We start from the raw sequence: 16,100 nt of genomic DNA on the forward strand, positions 1-16,100 counted from the left end.
AGGGGTGTATTTTTAACTGCAGGCGAGAAATAGAATCAAGTTCAGCTTTTTGTAGCAATGGACCGTCTTCGAGCACACCTGTGATGGGTGATGGGGGCCGGGGTGGACTGGGAACCAAAAGGGGCCCTGGAAATCATTTTCAAAGTGGCCCCATATTACACAGTTTCACCAAGCCAAACCCTTTTCCTATGGGAAAATTTGGAAATGCAACACAAAAGAGGCCCAGAGTGCCGAGGCCTACCACGAAACCTCCAGAGTTCGCAATAGGACAGTACAGCCCTGGATGGTGGGGGGTGAGGGGGTATCCTTGCATGGCCGGCCACGTTCCTTGTTTGAATCTTTCCATGTTGTACACAGGGGATGTGATGGAGGGACATGAGATGGTTGTTCCTGTTGGGAGGGAGGCTTACTTGAGGCATGAGGACCACACCCCACTGATGCCCACACCTCTTCTGGTTACTTGTAGATGTTTTGGGGCTTAACTCCCCACCTCAGAGGGCTCAGTCCGCAGCTGGAAACGAAAATGACTTCCTCTTTATGGCAGGATTGCCTTACCCTAAATCGTTGCTCTCCCAAGGGCACCTCCACGTCCCTGGAGATGCCAACTGCGCATGGGCAGCTTTCCAAGTTGCACAAATTGCTAGGACAAAGCTGGGGTGAACCCACCAGGAGACGTCCAGGCTTTCTACTCCAACTCGTGCACGGTGCACAGTACACCCTTGGACACTTCATCGGATGCAGAGGGAAACATCAGTACATCCAACAGAAGCATGAGTATTTGGAGCAACTGCACTGCTCTGTTATAAAGAGGGCTAAGAACCACTGCTTCTCCAGCAGCCCAGAGAGGAAGTGAAGGCATTCTGAAAGGAAAAGGGGGCAACCAGCATCACTTAGCTACCCTCAATTCTGCTAAACTGTTAAACACTCCTCTGACATCTTTTACCTACTGGAAGACTTTGATCTCGACGTCCCCGCCCTCACTGAGACTTTGTTACAATGCCAGTTCTGTCACTGCTTTTGACACTCTCCTTCATAAGGGCTATAAGATCCTCTCCAACCCCAGGGTTAACCAGCCTGGAGGGGGTGTTGCCTGCGTCTTCCCAGAATGGGTCCCTGCTTCCATCATACCTACTCAAAAATGCTCTTCCTTCGAATGTCTCATCTGCAAGCTTTGCATCTCTCATACCCTCTCGCTCAGTCTAACCACCATTTATAGGAACCCCAGACGATTTCCCTGTTCCTCTAGGAATGGGCAAACCACGCCTCCTTTCTTCTGACCTCTACCTCTAAGCTTCTCCTCCTCTGAGATTTCAATATTCATCTGGATGCTCCTTATGTGTCCACTCTACACTTCCATAACCTCTGTGACTTTCTCCCTCACCATTCTTTCCTCTGGTCCTACCCATGGAGCCGGACACACCCTGGATGACTTCATCTCTGCTGACATCTCAAACTCCAGCCCTCTCACTACCCCTCTCCCCTTGTCTGACCATGCTCTCCTTTCCTCCAATCTGGAGCTCCCGGGCTCCACAACTATTCCTCTACCTGCACTGCCAGTCTTCTTCTCCATCATTCGATTGATGAACCGAGTGTCGGTAGCTGCTTACGTTCCTCCTTCATCCCCCACTCCTGCTAATTACTCTCACACTGACTCAGACCTTGCTAACCTTCATCTCTCCATCTCCATTTCTCCTCTTCCTTCCCATGGCACTGGCATACCCTTTTTACAACAAAAACTCAGGACATCCTGTACTACCTTTTCTCTACCCCTCTGCCCCTACACCTGAACAAAGACCTTCCCTAGCTCCCCACCCACCTCCCCCTCTACTCTCCTCTATCTCACCAACATGATTTGCTCTATGAAAGTCTCTTCCAAAATGGTGTTTCCCTGCTCCTCTAGAACAATCAAGGACAATATTGCCTCTCTTGCTCCCTCCTTGCCTGAGTTCTGTAACCACTTGTTTGCCACTTGCTTTTTCCCTTCCTCCCTCAAGCACTCCCTTGTGCACCCCCTCCTAATAAAGCCGCTTGTGAACCTTCCTGCCCACATAACTATCGCCCCATCTCCACTACCCCCTTTTTGTACAAACTCTTGGAGAAGTTGGTCATCTCCCAATTGATCTTCCACACATAATATGTTGGATGTTTCAATGACAATCTATCTGGCTTTAGAGTAGTCAGAGGCACAGAAACTGCTCTTCTGAACACCCCTGATGACCTGCTCTCTAACCTTGACTCTAATTCCCCTTCCATTCTCATTCTCCTTGATCTGTCTTCTGCCTTTGACACAGTCAACCATTCTATCCTCATAAATCGGCTCCATGATACTCTGGGCATCACAGACTTGGCACTGTACTGGCTGACCTCCTTTCTTTCAAACCAGCCCTCCCAAGTGCAATTGGGTCCTTTTCTCTCCTCCACCTCACTCTCTACCTGCGGCGTCCCTCAGGGCTCTATGCTCTCATTGTGGCTCTTCAACATCTATATTGCTCCACTGGCCCACTTGATCTCCACTTTCTCCCCTCTTATCCAGTGTTATGATGATGACACACAGTTCTTCTTCAAATTTCCCTCTCCTTCCTCTTCATCTTCCTACAGAGTCTTCTCTGTAGCTGCAGATGCTGCCTGTGTTCCCCTCATCCCAATGCACAGACCAAAGCCGGCCTGCTTCACGAATAGCTTGTGCTAACCAAGTCTGCTGCTAGGGTGAATAACTCACAAGGTAAGCATGTGTCTCCGATATGGAGCCAGCCTGCACTTGCAAAGTTTGAAACCCATGACAAGGCTGAGAAATGTAGCACCCTAAAATTCAGTAACAATAAAAACACCTGTTATTTTAGTGATTAGAAGCAGGAAGAATCTGGCATGAAGCACTGTATGACAACACTCACGGAATGGTCTGGGAGCCCCTCTACCAAGCACCACCAAATCAGCTGTTCCGTGGGAAGCTGTGCCTCTCTAAACACAGTGAGCAGGCAGTCCACATCTGGATTAGCCTGGGTAACTTAGGGTGAAACCCCAAATTCCTAAAAATTCACAAAAAGGTCTGGGTGTCCCTCTACTGAGAACGGACACGCCCAAGTAACTAGTTCTATTGGAAGGTGCCCACTCAGGAGTGCATGCAGCCACGTATTAGCTCACTGTACCTTTCACAGAGGAGAGATACTGATTTGCATATCAGTCTGGTCCCACCCACATAAGAACACAAATCATTAGTATTATCATTATAACTGATTTGCAAACCAAACTTGTGGAGAGTGATGCAATCATATCAAAATACAGGGTATCTACCATCGGGTACAAATGTAAACGTCGCATGTCACCAGCAAGTGCTGGTGAAATAATAAATGTACTGCCTCATACACTGGCATGCGCAAGAGCATACAAGTCACAAACATGGCATTGCCACCAAAGTTAGAGCATCTTTTTCACACGTGTTTTAACATGGCTGATAAAGAAGGCATAGGTCACATGTCACCCCAGCAGCTGATTGACTCATAATTAAAAACAAAAACAATGTTTATTTCTAGTACTTGAAGTCCTGCTGCGATCATCATAATATGAAGAGGTCCACAACTTGTACATGAACCGCAGAAGTCTCAAACAGCAACAATGGCTACCGTCTATCACTGCATAGGTCCCCTTGTCAAATATTAGTATATTATTAATGTACTGTGGTGTTAACACCCTCTCCGGTGAGCTGGATCGGGTGTTAATGGGCTGTGGCCCGAATTAAAGGCCAGAGCCAATCCGGCTCCAAGGTCCAAGCGGCAACCCGGGGTGCTAAACAAAAAAAAGTATTTTCCTTCCTCCAACGGGAAGCGTGCGGCATCCCGTTGTGCAAAGAAAAAGCCTTTACCAACATGGCCACCATGGAAAGGGAAGCTGGGGCTCCGTACAGAGCCTCTCTTCCTTTTCCATGGTGTCTGGTTTGCGCAGAGAGGAAGGTGCGGCGGCGAATGCCGTCGTAGCCGCAATAAGGTAAGTTGGGGGTTGGAGGTGGGCGGAAGATGGCGACGAGGGGAGGCAGCCATCAGGAGGCTTGGAACGGGGGTTACACTGGTGGTTCAAGCCTGCGTTCCTAGCCACCTGATTGACTGGCTCCCCCCCACTCGGGTGCTAATGAATGCTCATGCCGGTTACAACCACTGTGGTTTCTCAGTGCTGAGGCTTCTTTGCAGGTTGGTGAATGGTGCCCCTGCCAGGAGGTATGGGAGCGAATCATGGGGGCTGAAGATTGTGGGAACAGCTGAAGACAAACTGAACATGAATTCTTGATGAGGTACAGGGTAGGCAGAAAGTCTTGGGAAGGCTTGTTTAATGTTAAAGTCCTGTAGATGGGAATCGACTGAGTAAAGCCGAGTGGGGTACGGAGGAGAACGACAATAGTAGGCCGCAAAATGACAGAGGGATTGAAAGCTGAGTGGCAAAATACTCAATTGCAAGATTTGTGGATGTGTGATGGGGTTGAGTTTACTCAAGTGTTCTCTTTAATCATGGTTGCTTCTTTGGGTTTGAGAACGGATGTGACCTCCAAATCCAACAGCAGGAGTTAGTTCATCCTGGTACTGCCAAGACTCTGAACGAGGTGTCAAGAGTCAGCGTCAAGGTGAGACAGACCAGAAAGTTGAGTGCTTTTAGGTAGAGAGAGAGAGTGTGAAGCAAAACTATAAGGAGGTGGGGGGGGGGGGGGGTAGCCAAAATACATGTGCAAAGGCAACTTGCCCCACTGACAAATAGGCTCATCCATGGGTGCTGTTTGTGATATCACATGACATTGTTGGGAAGTGAATCGTCTGGGTGGCGGGATTTGCAAATATGCTGTATATGGGCGATGAGCAGGACAGCCTCTGTTATGCCCAAGCCACATTGTCAGGGAGGACTCTTGGTTTTGCAGGGTTCTACCACCAACACCCATTCTAACTAGGAATATACAAATCTCGCCCCTTCAAATGATTTCTCCATAGTATACCTTGTTCATATGGACATATTTAACACACTTGTTTGCATATCCTGTTCAAATGCACATTTTCGTATCTGCAACTCGAATGGCTCGAGTTTGGTGTTGGGGAGAATTTCTAAAACACAATAGTCAATAAAGTGGCACAGCCTGCATTGGTCTTTGAGGCCGAATCTGTGTTAAACAAGAATCCCTCTTGGAAGGACCAGGACATCTTTGAGGTGCAGTAATGTGGAGCCGAATGCTCATGGGAAAAATGCTCATCGCTCACATGACCAATGCCTGCAATTTGCAAATTTGAATCCCCGGCAGGCAATTCTCAGCACTCTATCTTTGCAAAGCCAATATTTTGAGTACTAGGTGGTTGGGTCATAACAGCATCTGTATCACAGTGCAGGGAGGGGATTCCGGCACTGTTTCATACTATTACTATGTATGTTCCATTTAATATTGTTACACCAGACCATGTCATTGCAAGCACATACAACCTCCAAAGTCTTATCAATTCCCTGGTCACTTTGGAAGCATTTGAATCATTTTGATTTTGATTGCACTGGTGGCAGAATTTGTCTGAGAAGGGATTGCTTATCTTCCACTTCTCATCTTGAGACTGTGGGTAGCCCTGAGAGACCTTCATTTACCTTTAAATATTGTTGTTCTTCTGTGACACAAGCCGCGGTCCACTCAAGAAAATGGGTTCTGGTCAAAGGGGGACCTTTATCATACTGGAGAGTTTGGCTACAGTTAGAGCTTGTTTTTTCTCTTCCAACAATCAGAACATGTTAACCTCAGGCACTAACCACCAATAGGAGCCTGCATTCCATGTTCTGCTTGTTCTTCTTTGTGTTTCCTGCTCTCTAGCGAATCAGCAAGCTTGTGATGCAGGATCTAGCAACCTGTAAACACTGCATTCCAAAATTCCCTTTGTGATCTGTCCACACTGGGCAAAGAGATTTGGACAAGCTTTGTCACAGCAAACCCCAGGCAAGGCTGCTCTTTTTCCCCATGCTTAAGTTCTATTTGTGTTAGAACCCTTGCCATCTCATTCTATAGTGTGACAGTTGGTCATCACCCTCATTAGAGGCCCTCGCTTTTGGCTCAGGACCACTAACCTGGGCTTTGTTGACGTACCACAGTATAGAGAATATATTTGCGGGCTTTAATGCTTCACTAGTATTCAGTGATTTCTGCAGTGATTTCTGCAAATGAGATGAAGGTGTGTGGCAATTCCTGGCTCTGGAATGCCTCCTATCCAGAGATCTCAAATTCCAGCCTTCCTTTGTCCAGAAGATAACCCATCCACAGGGGGACAGTAACGGGTGAAGCGGCCTATTCTCCATTCACTTTACCACAGATTGGCCAAAGATATATAGAACATGGCTGGGACAAACGAGAATTCATTTTGTACATAGCCACACACCACTGGATCCTGCTTTTGTCTTCTTTATGGGAATTCTACTGAGTTTTAAGTCACCAGTAGCCATCTGTCTTCGGGCAAATTGACACATAAATTCAATGCATTTTCTGCACAAGCAGTCCTCTTTCTCCAGCTTCTTCCCCAGACAAAAGCCTACCTCCTCACCTCTGAGTTACACTCTTAACGTACCTCTCATCTGCCTGCTAGCTAGCATTTCTAACCTGCTTCTGTCCTCGGCCTCCATTCTAGCACTTCACCCATCATTGTCATGTCCCAGGCACAGCTGGTTGTACCGCCTATTTGCACTTAAAAATGTCCAGTGTTGGTTGTCCTTAATCTATGTATGACCACTTATGCATTGTCCCTGGTGCCTGTGTTCCATTTACTCCCCTCCACAACCTGGTCAGAATCTCCGTTAAACTCATCCCATTGTAAGGAGCTCACTGCTTCCCGTAAAATCTGATTTCTTATCTATTGTACATTCTTTTGTGATCAAAAGAGCAGTGTTCCTCCTGTACATAAATAAATAAATACATACATTCTTGCTCAATCCCACTTCATGCAACAGCTGATTCAATTCAAATCCGAATCCTTATCTGCAACAGTGAGTTGACCACCATTCTATGGATCTACAGGAAATTGTCCTACATTCGTCCGGTCTGTCCATATTCCTTTTTGGTACTTTACTGGCTAAATAGGAAGCGCTTTCGAAATATTAATCGGCTCGCGCATCCTTACACATGTTAGCTAATCTAATTGCCTTCTCATTTCCACAAAAGCCACACACAAAGATCCACAAGGAAGGTGAGCCTCTTTGAAAATGGAGCACCTCTCCAATAGCTTCCATTCTTTTCAGCCGGCAGCACCTAGTCACATGCTACGCTGTAACCATAGCAGCCCGGTGAGCTGTGAGTCACGTGAACAGACTTGTTCAATGGACCTATTGTACATTCAAGGCCGAAGCCAAGGACTTTTCGAGCCTTGCATTGCACGGTGCGCCTATTTAACCATCGTCCTGTCAACACTGCGACCGTTCGCAATGGCGCTGTGCTTTTCAACGCAGACAATACATCTCTCTTCTTACAGCGCTGCAAGAAAAGAACATTCCTCTCTGTGCTTTGTTTGCTTTAACGTTACAGACCAGGAGAATCAACCAAGATTCTTCTATTAATGTACATGTGTATACGTTAGTCAATAAACAGAAAGATGGCGGATAGATAACTTGGATTACAGACAGAGACAGAGAGAAACAGACAGACCAATAGTCAGAGGAAAAGCACAAGAAGGCAGGGAGTGTTTTAAGTCACCTTCCGCTCCATTCCTTCCCAGCCAAGTTGACTACCAGAAGCATAATTTTATGCTGGCTACTGGCCCTAGTGGGTTTCAGGAGGACTACTGAAGCCATGCACGATGACGGCAATGCCAGAAGACATCTGGCGGGTCTAGCCTGTGTGCCCAAGAATGCAGGTCCTGGGTGGGCCAAGAATTGGAGCCATCCAGATCCTTTCGAGTTGGCAAGAAGCTCTCTCACCATACACACATACTATAATCCGATTTTGCATACCTCCAACTTGCCCCAAGAAATCTCATCAGTTAGGGTCAGCTCAGCACGACCACTGTCGGGCAGACAAACTCCACTATGATCCTGCATGGTTCTGCCTGTGCATCTGCCTGTCTCCCCTATCTCTTTGCTGCCCACCATTTCATGTTCTTCCCCTACAGGTGCTTCAAGGAGATGTTTTCGAACAAATGTGAAAGGCTTCTGGAGGTTGTAGCAGCTCCTAGAATGTCCTATCCACCACTGACCCTATCTGTATTATGTTGTCAATGTTAGGTGCATGGCCGCCTCCCTCTCAAAGAAGAAGCTTATTGTCCTTGTTAAGGAGGGAATTACAATGACTCACTAAATAGCCCTTTTTTAAATTTTTAATTCCCAATTCCTGCAAAGAAAAGGATTTTGTGGAGTCAATTTAGGATATATGTGCAATATCGGTATCTTCTTTGCACTCAACATCTATCCCTTTGCGTCTCTGCATTTTTGCGCTTTGCATTCTGCCCTTTATATTCTGCATTTCCTTCCCGTCTGCCCCACTGAAGATGCTAATGTGGCTGCCAGGCAACGGATTGTGTGGCCATTATATAATGCACAGTTCTGTTAGGATTTCTAAGAACGTGCCCTGTTTATATTCAGAAGGTGAGGCCCTATACAAATGGCATAGCAGATGGACTATATTCTTCTAAAGTCAGTTGCACCAAGAGAATTTTTTTCTTTCTTTTTTAACTTCAGTATACTTATAGCCGATGGGTATATGCTTTTTGAACCATTTTCAAGATTGGTATGAACCTCTTATGTATGTTTGTATTTTTCTGGGTTGGTTGACATTTTCTTTATATATAATTGAATGCTGTCATCACTTTTTATGCTTCTCATGGATTTTGATTCCAAAACTAAAAGCTGATCTGACTGACTGAACAGTTCAGCCGCAGCTCAGACTCAAGTGTAGACAACATAATTAGGCTGGGATGACAGCTCAGGGGCAACGAGTTTGTCTTGGAAGCAAGACAACGCAACACAGGTTTGAGTCCCAGTCTAACTCTTAGAAACCGATCTCAGGTATTAAGCGCATTATAAAAGAACAATAATAATAATAATAATAATAATAATAAAATAAAAATAATCACTGCTTCAGCATCTCATTATCATTAATGCAATGCAAAGTACACAAATAGCACCTTTCCAAGCAATCAGTCTGGGATTTACGTGTGACAGATGCACAAAATATATATTCCGTCATCAATCAAAATATTCAACGAGTACACATAACACACGCTGCTCCGTCCAAAATGATTTGTTAAATGAGATTAAAAAAATTGTATATACTATATTTTCCCTCTTATTTCACAAGTTCATAACTCCCAGACTCTTCACACAGACATAGATCACATGTTTTGCACACCAGTTTCTAAGTGCTTCATCAGGACCACCAGATTAGTGAACTGAGTCAAAAGCATTTAGTGAGGTTCTGTTTTCATTTATTATTTAGCACCAATGAGTCCTAAAGTCCTAATGCACATATCTGTACTGTAATCAAAAAACACAACTATGACTTGTGACAAGTCATATATATATATATATATATATATATATATATATATATATATATATATATATATATATATATATATAAAACTGAGAGGTAATTAATGGAGGAGAACACATAGTACATACACAAATAACTAGTGTATAAGTAAGTGAATGGAAACATGGTACAGCACCAGATTTTTGACTCCTAGCAACAGTCACATCGAATATTCCTGTGCACTTTCGGTTCTGTACACCACCACATTCAGGACGCCAAATACAAACTTTGGTTATAAAAAAACAGTGTATACATACACTGTTTTAATGACACAGGGAAAAGCGGTTTAGTGCAAAGCATGAATAGTGTCAATCATAATGAATGCGTGTGGCTACACATTTATGTAACATGGCTTGAACATTTTGTTTTGATACATGTTAATACTGTATTTATAAGAATGCCCCAAATAAACTATACCTTGATATCAGGGAGGAAACCCGGTAGACCACTGTCCAACTCAAGGTTGGCAGTGTCTACTCTGTCTAAATCCGGGTGGATCTATGTCAAAGTGTAAATTGGAGACAGAGCTAGAGGTACAGTTCCTGCCCACCAGAATCTGAAAGGAGGTGGGGTGGGGGGACAGTCACATCTAAAAATTACAAACCATTTTTAATAACGGATCAGTATAGTTAAAAACTTGATTAAATTGCTTTGGTCCACAACACAAGAATCACAAAAACGTAACAAAAAACATAGGAATACGTATTAGGCAGTCAATGCTGGATAATACAAACGCAGAAAAACAATGTACACTTTGGGCAACCTACTGTGTACCAAACTCCATTTGGATCAGTGTACCATATTATTAAATCTCTGTTTTCAATGCAGAGAGCTGTCTTGACATGTTTCTGTTCACAAACACAAATAATGAACATTCATCAGGAGAATACAGTAATGACGAAAAACCTAGTTCCTATAGATTCACAACTTGATCTGGGCCAGTTTCATAAGACCTGTAAGGATGAAAATAAAATAAAAACAAAGGGTCAGCTATTTATCAGCTACATTACTTTGTATAGTTCTAGCTTAATGAACTAGAGGACCTTAAAGGTAATTTACCTTAACTGGTGCTCGTGGGGGCTCGCAACTTCTGTGGTTCCGTTTGTGTAGGATGATGAATAAGTCCTACAGAGTATTTAATACAAGAAAAGCATCTGGGTGAGCTTTTAAGAAATAGCAACATCCGTGCTCTAACACTATGACTGAGTCAGTAGACAACAAGAAGATAGTTAGAACACTATAAAAAGTGCCTATAAACGCTCACCTGCCTGTAAAGATGGAAGGCAGGCCGTCAGAGGTCTAGGGTACAGTTCAGGCTTTACCCCGATCCTCGTATAAAGTGTGGCGCTAAATGTCTGGCCAAGCTTCGCCCCACAAAGATAAGGTGTCCTACAACCAAAGACATGAAACTAATCTTAAAGATGTGGGATATTAAACACAGAGGTTGTGTAGCGTATACAAAACCTTCCTCATGGCTTTGATAAAAGTGTCATATATCTCTAATGGGAGATGAAATCAAATAAAATAAAGACAAATATTGCCTATGTATATAATACCTTAAAGCGGGAGGCTCCTTGAGTGTAAAGACGGTCCCGTGCTAGAATCAGTAGAGTCCTAACAATTGGACGTATGGTGCTGTAACCAAAGTAAGTTACAGTTACTAAGATGTTTCGTAGTTCGTAAACAATACGATCTGCATAATGCTGATCCCAGTTTCATTAACTGTAATATGTCTATGCAACACCAGGTTAGCTAAAAAATGGAGACAACATACTTGTCTACTTTGAATGTGGCGAAAGGAGTTCCAGTCCCGCCAGGAAAATTCAAACTTCAAAAACTTCAAAACCCTGCTCCTGAAATCACTGGATGCGGAGGAGTCAGTACCGGCAAGCTGTGGGGAACGAAACACCGTCAGACTACTAGAAATGGTCAAAGTGTGAGTCACCTCGCAAGTAGCCTAAAGGTAGGAGCATACCTGATGACGTGGTCCGTGAGTGGAATTTGTATTATCTAGCATTGGCTGCCTAATATGTAGTCCTATGTTTTTTGTTACGTTTTTGTGATTCTTGTGTTGTGGACCAAAGCAATTTAATCAAGTTTTTAACTATACTGATCTGTTATTAAAAATGGCTTGTAATTTTTAGATGCGACTAGCCCCCCCCCTCCTTTCAGATTCTTATGGGCAGTACCTGTAGCTCTAGCTCTGTCTCCAATTTACACTTTGCCAAATAAACTATACACTGCAAATGGATATGGTATTCAAGATGTAAACTACCTTTTAGACAAATGCATCACATTCACCTGTGTCAGCATTTTCCATGCCAAGTAGGAGAATTCTATGTTAGTAAATGTACAAGTTATGATCCTGCTTTAGAATCTAAGGCAGCTCAAAATTCAGAATTCAAGGTTATTATAAACTATGTTTCCAATCAGGAATCAGAACAGACCTCCAGTTCTCCATCCATGTTCAGACCACCAGTAAGAGCTCTTGACAGGTAAATCTGTGAGGTCTCCTTCCCACTGAGAGGTCTTGTACTGCCAATTCCCCAGTGGCATGAGTTGATCAATACTATACCAATGAATTTCAGGATCTTCAAATAATGGTCTGGTATGTTCCCTTAAATGATAATAGAGATTTAAGATCTGAAGAAGCCACGGCCTGAGCGTATTCCCAAAAGATGTACTTGAGATGTTGAATGGTAGCACCCATGTATATTCTGAAGCATGTGCAAATGATGACATACACAACAAATTCCATCCATCAATTTTGTGAAGCAACCAGTCTTGCATCTCTTCATTGAGATGACTGTAAATCTTGCGGTCCTTTCTGGTGCATATTGGCAGGCTTGGCAATGCCCACATTTGTGACACTCCTTTGGTGTAGTGTGGAGCTACGTAGTGCAGAGTCCTCTGGATGGCAAAGTGAACCTGGACACACAAATGTATTTTGGAGTCTTCTTGTGTATACTATGAGGGTGTTGTGTAATGAAGCTCCTAAACCAGGGGTATGCAACCTTTGTCTCTCCAGCAGGCTTGGACTGGCCTATAGGGCAATAGGGCAATGCCCAAACCAAAAACACAAGATGCTAGTGTCGGCCAGTATTTTTGGCTAACAGGGGCCATGTTTTTGGCCCATGTGGACCAGTTTGATAAGTTACTTCACCATGCGGCTAGTAGTTTTGACCACTGTCCCTGAATACATTTTCTTTAAAATGCACAATTTAAATCACATTTGATCAAGAACCTCCCCCTTGCATACTAATCAAACAGTCTGTCACAAAGGGAATTAATTGCCATTTGCAACTCTGGACCACTTTTTCATTGGTGCCTAGACAATTTTATACCCCAGTCCGACCCTGCAATCCAGATGTTTTGGACTGCAACTTTCAACAGTCACAAACAGCATAGTCAATGGTGAGGGATCATGGGATTTCTTGTCCAAAACATCTGTAGAGCCGCAGGTTGCACCCTCCTGTCCTAAGTATTGGTCTAACCGTAAAATGTGCCAATGCTTGCAAAGTATCTTTTGAGTGGCTTTGCTTTGTACTTTGCAATCATTAACGAAACATGTTCTTTGTTTATTTCAAACTTTTTTTCAGAGCTATTAGTAGCACATAGTATCTCATCACAACCCCCTTTTTGGACATCTTTACAGAGTGTCTTGTGATTATATCCTCTGCTACTCAACCAATTGAATATTTCTGTTTAGTGTTTTTCAATTTCTTAGTTGTGACTGCAAGTACATTTGTGTTTTAATAAATTACCACATTGTTTACTTGGGGTTATATTTTTTAGAGCAAAGCTGCCAATTTGTCAGATTACTGCAGTTCACCATCCTGGACGTGTATCACTACATTGAGGTAGTAAAACCATTCATTACTTAGATAAGTTGCTGGATCTATGTTCCGATTATGTTCTTTCAAAAGTTCTCGTTAAGCAGAAATGGGTGATCTGCCAGCATTCCAAAGTATTAAAGTGCCATAAAAGCAGTGACTGAGCTGGCCTTGAACCAGGTCTCAGTTAGAGCGAGGATATTGAGGTCAAGGTCTTCAAGGAGGCAGATGTTGGCGGAATGTTTGATGGCAGAGCGAGCATTAAGCATGGTTGATGCAGCAGGTCATTGCCTTTGAAGGTTTTCCAGTGAGGGGTACACCAGTTGGAGGATGGGTTCAGGGAGAGAGGGAGAAGGATTAGTAGGTGTAACAAGTAAGTTGATGAGTGATGGCAAGTGCCAGTCGAAGAGTAGGAGGTTGGGTTGAGGACCCTGAGCCATGATAGTGGCATTTCGATAGACATTAATTATACACCTGGACGATGAGAAGCCCGCCAGGACTACTTCCCATCTAGTGCTACCATTAGTGGGTGAAGAAGTGTGAGGCGAGAGAGTAGAGATAAGATGAGGAGTCCAAAGATCTGGAGAGGGGACAAAAAAGGGGATATCAGTGTCAATCTGTCTGGAAGTTGCGCTGACATAGGTGCCTTCAATGGGTAGACCAGGGTTGGTGGTCATGATATCTTTTTTGAATGTTTTCTTCCAGACTTCGTGAGAGAGGGAGGATAGCTGATAGTATAGCAGTTAGAATAGATAGGTGAGATGGTGGGTGCTATAGGGCTGGTGGAGAGATGAGGATAGGAGCTAAAGGGTCTGCACAGCACAAACAAGCTCACACGGCCTACTAGTCGCCAAGCAAAGAAACACATGCAATAGAAACATTTGAGTACAAAGAATATGGGTCGTGGGTTGTTAAAAGCACCTCAGGATTTGAATTTCCCAGAAACACAGAGATCCAGTGCACAATAGGTCTGAAGAGTTGTTAAAAACACACCACAGTTTGAATTTCCCCAAAAGCCCAGAAATGCAGTGCAAAATGAAGAGAAGAGTTGTTAAAAGCACACCAGTGTTCGAATTACCCAAAACACAGAAATGCAGTGAACAAATGGGAGTGAAGAGTTGTTAAAAACACAGCAGGGTTCGAATTTCACAAAAAACAGAAATTCAGAGCAACATGGGGGTGAAGAGTTGTTAAAAACACACCAAGGTTCGAATATCCCCAAAACAGGTATAGAAGAGGCAGAATGGCAGAGGCACACCTAGGTTCAGCAGTTTTGTAGGTCAGGAAGAAGGCACAGCAAAGTCCAGGAAATTACTCGCTGGTATTCTTGGTGGGAGAAAACTCCAAAGTCACACATTTGTGGACTGGCTGTGACCAACAACGCAATAATACCAAGAATCAGATGAAAATAAGAACACCAATCTGGATCAAAGGCAGCAGTGTGAGGAATGGAGAATCCTCCTGGTTGCCCTACTCTCTCCTCGCTGAAGTGCTGTCTTCCGGTTTACTGTCATCTTTTGGAGAGGAGAACTACAACAGAGTGAGAAGTCAGTGCCAAAAGTATTCAATCAGAGACGACAGGATGAAAGGAAACTTAGGAGCATATGTACCTTTGGTGTTTCTGTCTAGGTAAGAGTGCATCTACTGTCTGGAAACCGGAAGCTCTAGTGTGAGATCGGCTGATCGTTACATAGAGGGACAGGTAATGGTTCTACTGGAGTTTGGAAGAGAAGGATTGTTAGTGAGTGGCAGGGTTTGGGGTGAGAAATGGGGATAAGTGTTCTGACCTACCAAGCGCTGGGCTGAGTAGCGCGGTAGATGCTGTCGGAGGTGGGGATCGATGCCTTCTACAGGAGGCTCTGGGCGGGAGGTACTTAACACGATTATTTGGAAGAGAGCGGCGAATGTCCTGGTAACCTGTGGCTGAATACAAGTCAAGGCGGAGAGATGAGAACAGGTTGGAGAGCAGAGCTGAGGAAGAGATGTTAAGTAAACACTGCGTTCCAACAGGGGAGGGTGATGCCGGCGAGAGCAGGAAGTTGTGAACGGGAGAACCATAGGTGAAAAAGGGATTCCCACGCGAGGGAAAGGAGAGGTAAGGTTGGAAAAGAGCAGGAAACAAGATCTTTAGCATGGAATTCAAAAGGCACAATACTTCAAACTCATGGAGTGCTGTCTATGGATCATAGCAACGCGGAGCATCTATGTTTGTGGCTCCAGATGAACTTTCTCAGAGACAGGGGGTGGAGTCCGTCCCAAGCATGCAATAGGAATGCCTGAAACACTGCAGACACTGCCAGATGCCATCTTGGAGTTATTCCAGAACGCAGAACCGATCCGCTTCCACTGCTGCCATACAGACCATCGGAAAGTATTCCTCATGACAATGAATGGCTGCATGATGGGTAGTTGTTCCATGAGAATGAGAGGAGGTGGAGCATGAGGTGCTGAATGGGGTGTGGGAGTTCTCTCTGCCCCTCCTGGCCTGGACAGGCACCGACAGGAGCCTTACTGAGGGTCCTTGCTGAAGGGGCAGGCTTCTGCCTGCTGGGGCTCAGGATTGATGCAATTAACTAGTGATGCTGCCCAATCAGAACGGAAGCTTGCCAGGTCAGGCATCGACTTCTCGGCACCAGGAGGAGGCGGCCATCTTGCAGCAACTTTTGTAATAAGGGCTCAGATTGCCAAATGCCTAAAACAAAGGATATGCAGCTTCACAAATATGGCCCCACACGTGCGCTTCCACTAAA

This window comes from Ambystoma mexicanum, chromosome 4p, assembly GCF_040938575.1.
Source record: "Ambystoma mexicanum isolate Mex_15411 chromosome 4p, UKY_AmexF1_1, whole genome shotgun sequence".
In the NCBI taxonomy this organism is placed as follows: domain Eukaryota; kingdom Metazoa; phylum Chordata; class Amphibia; order Caudata; family Ambystomatidae; genus Ambystoma; species Ambystoma mexicanum.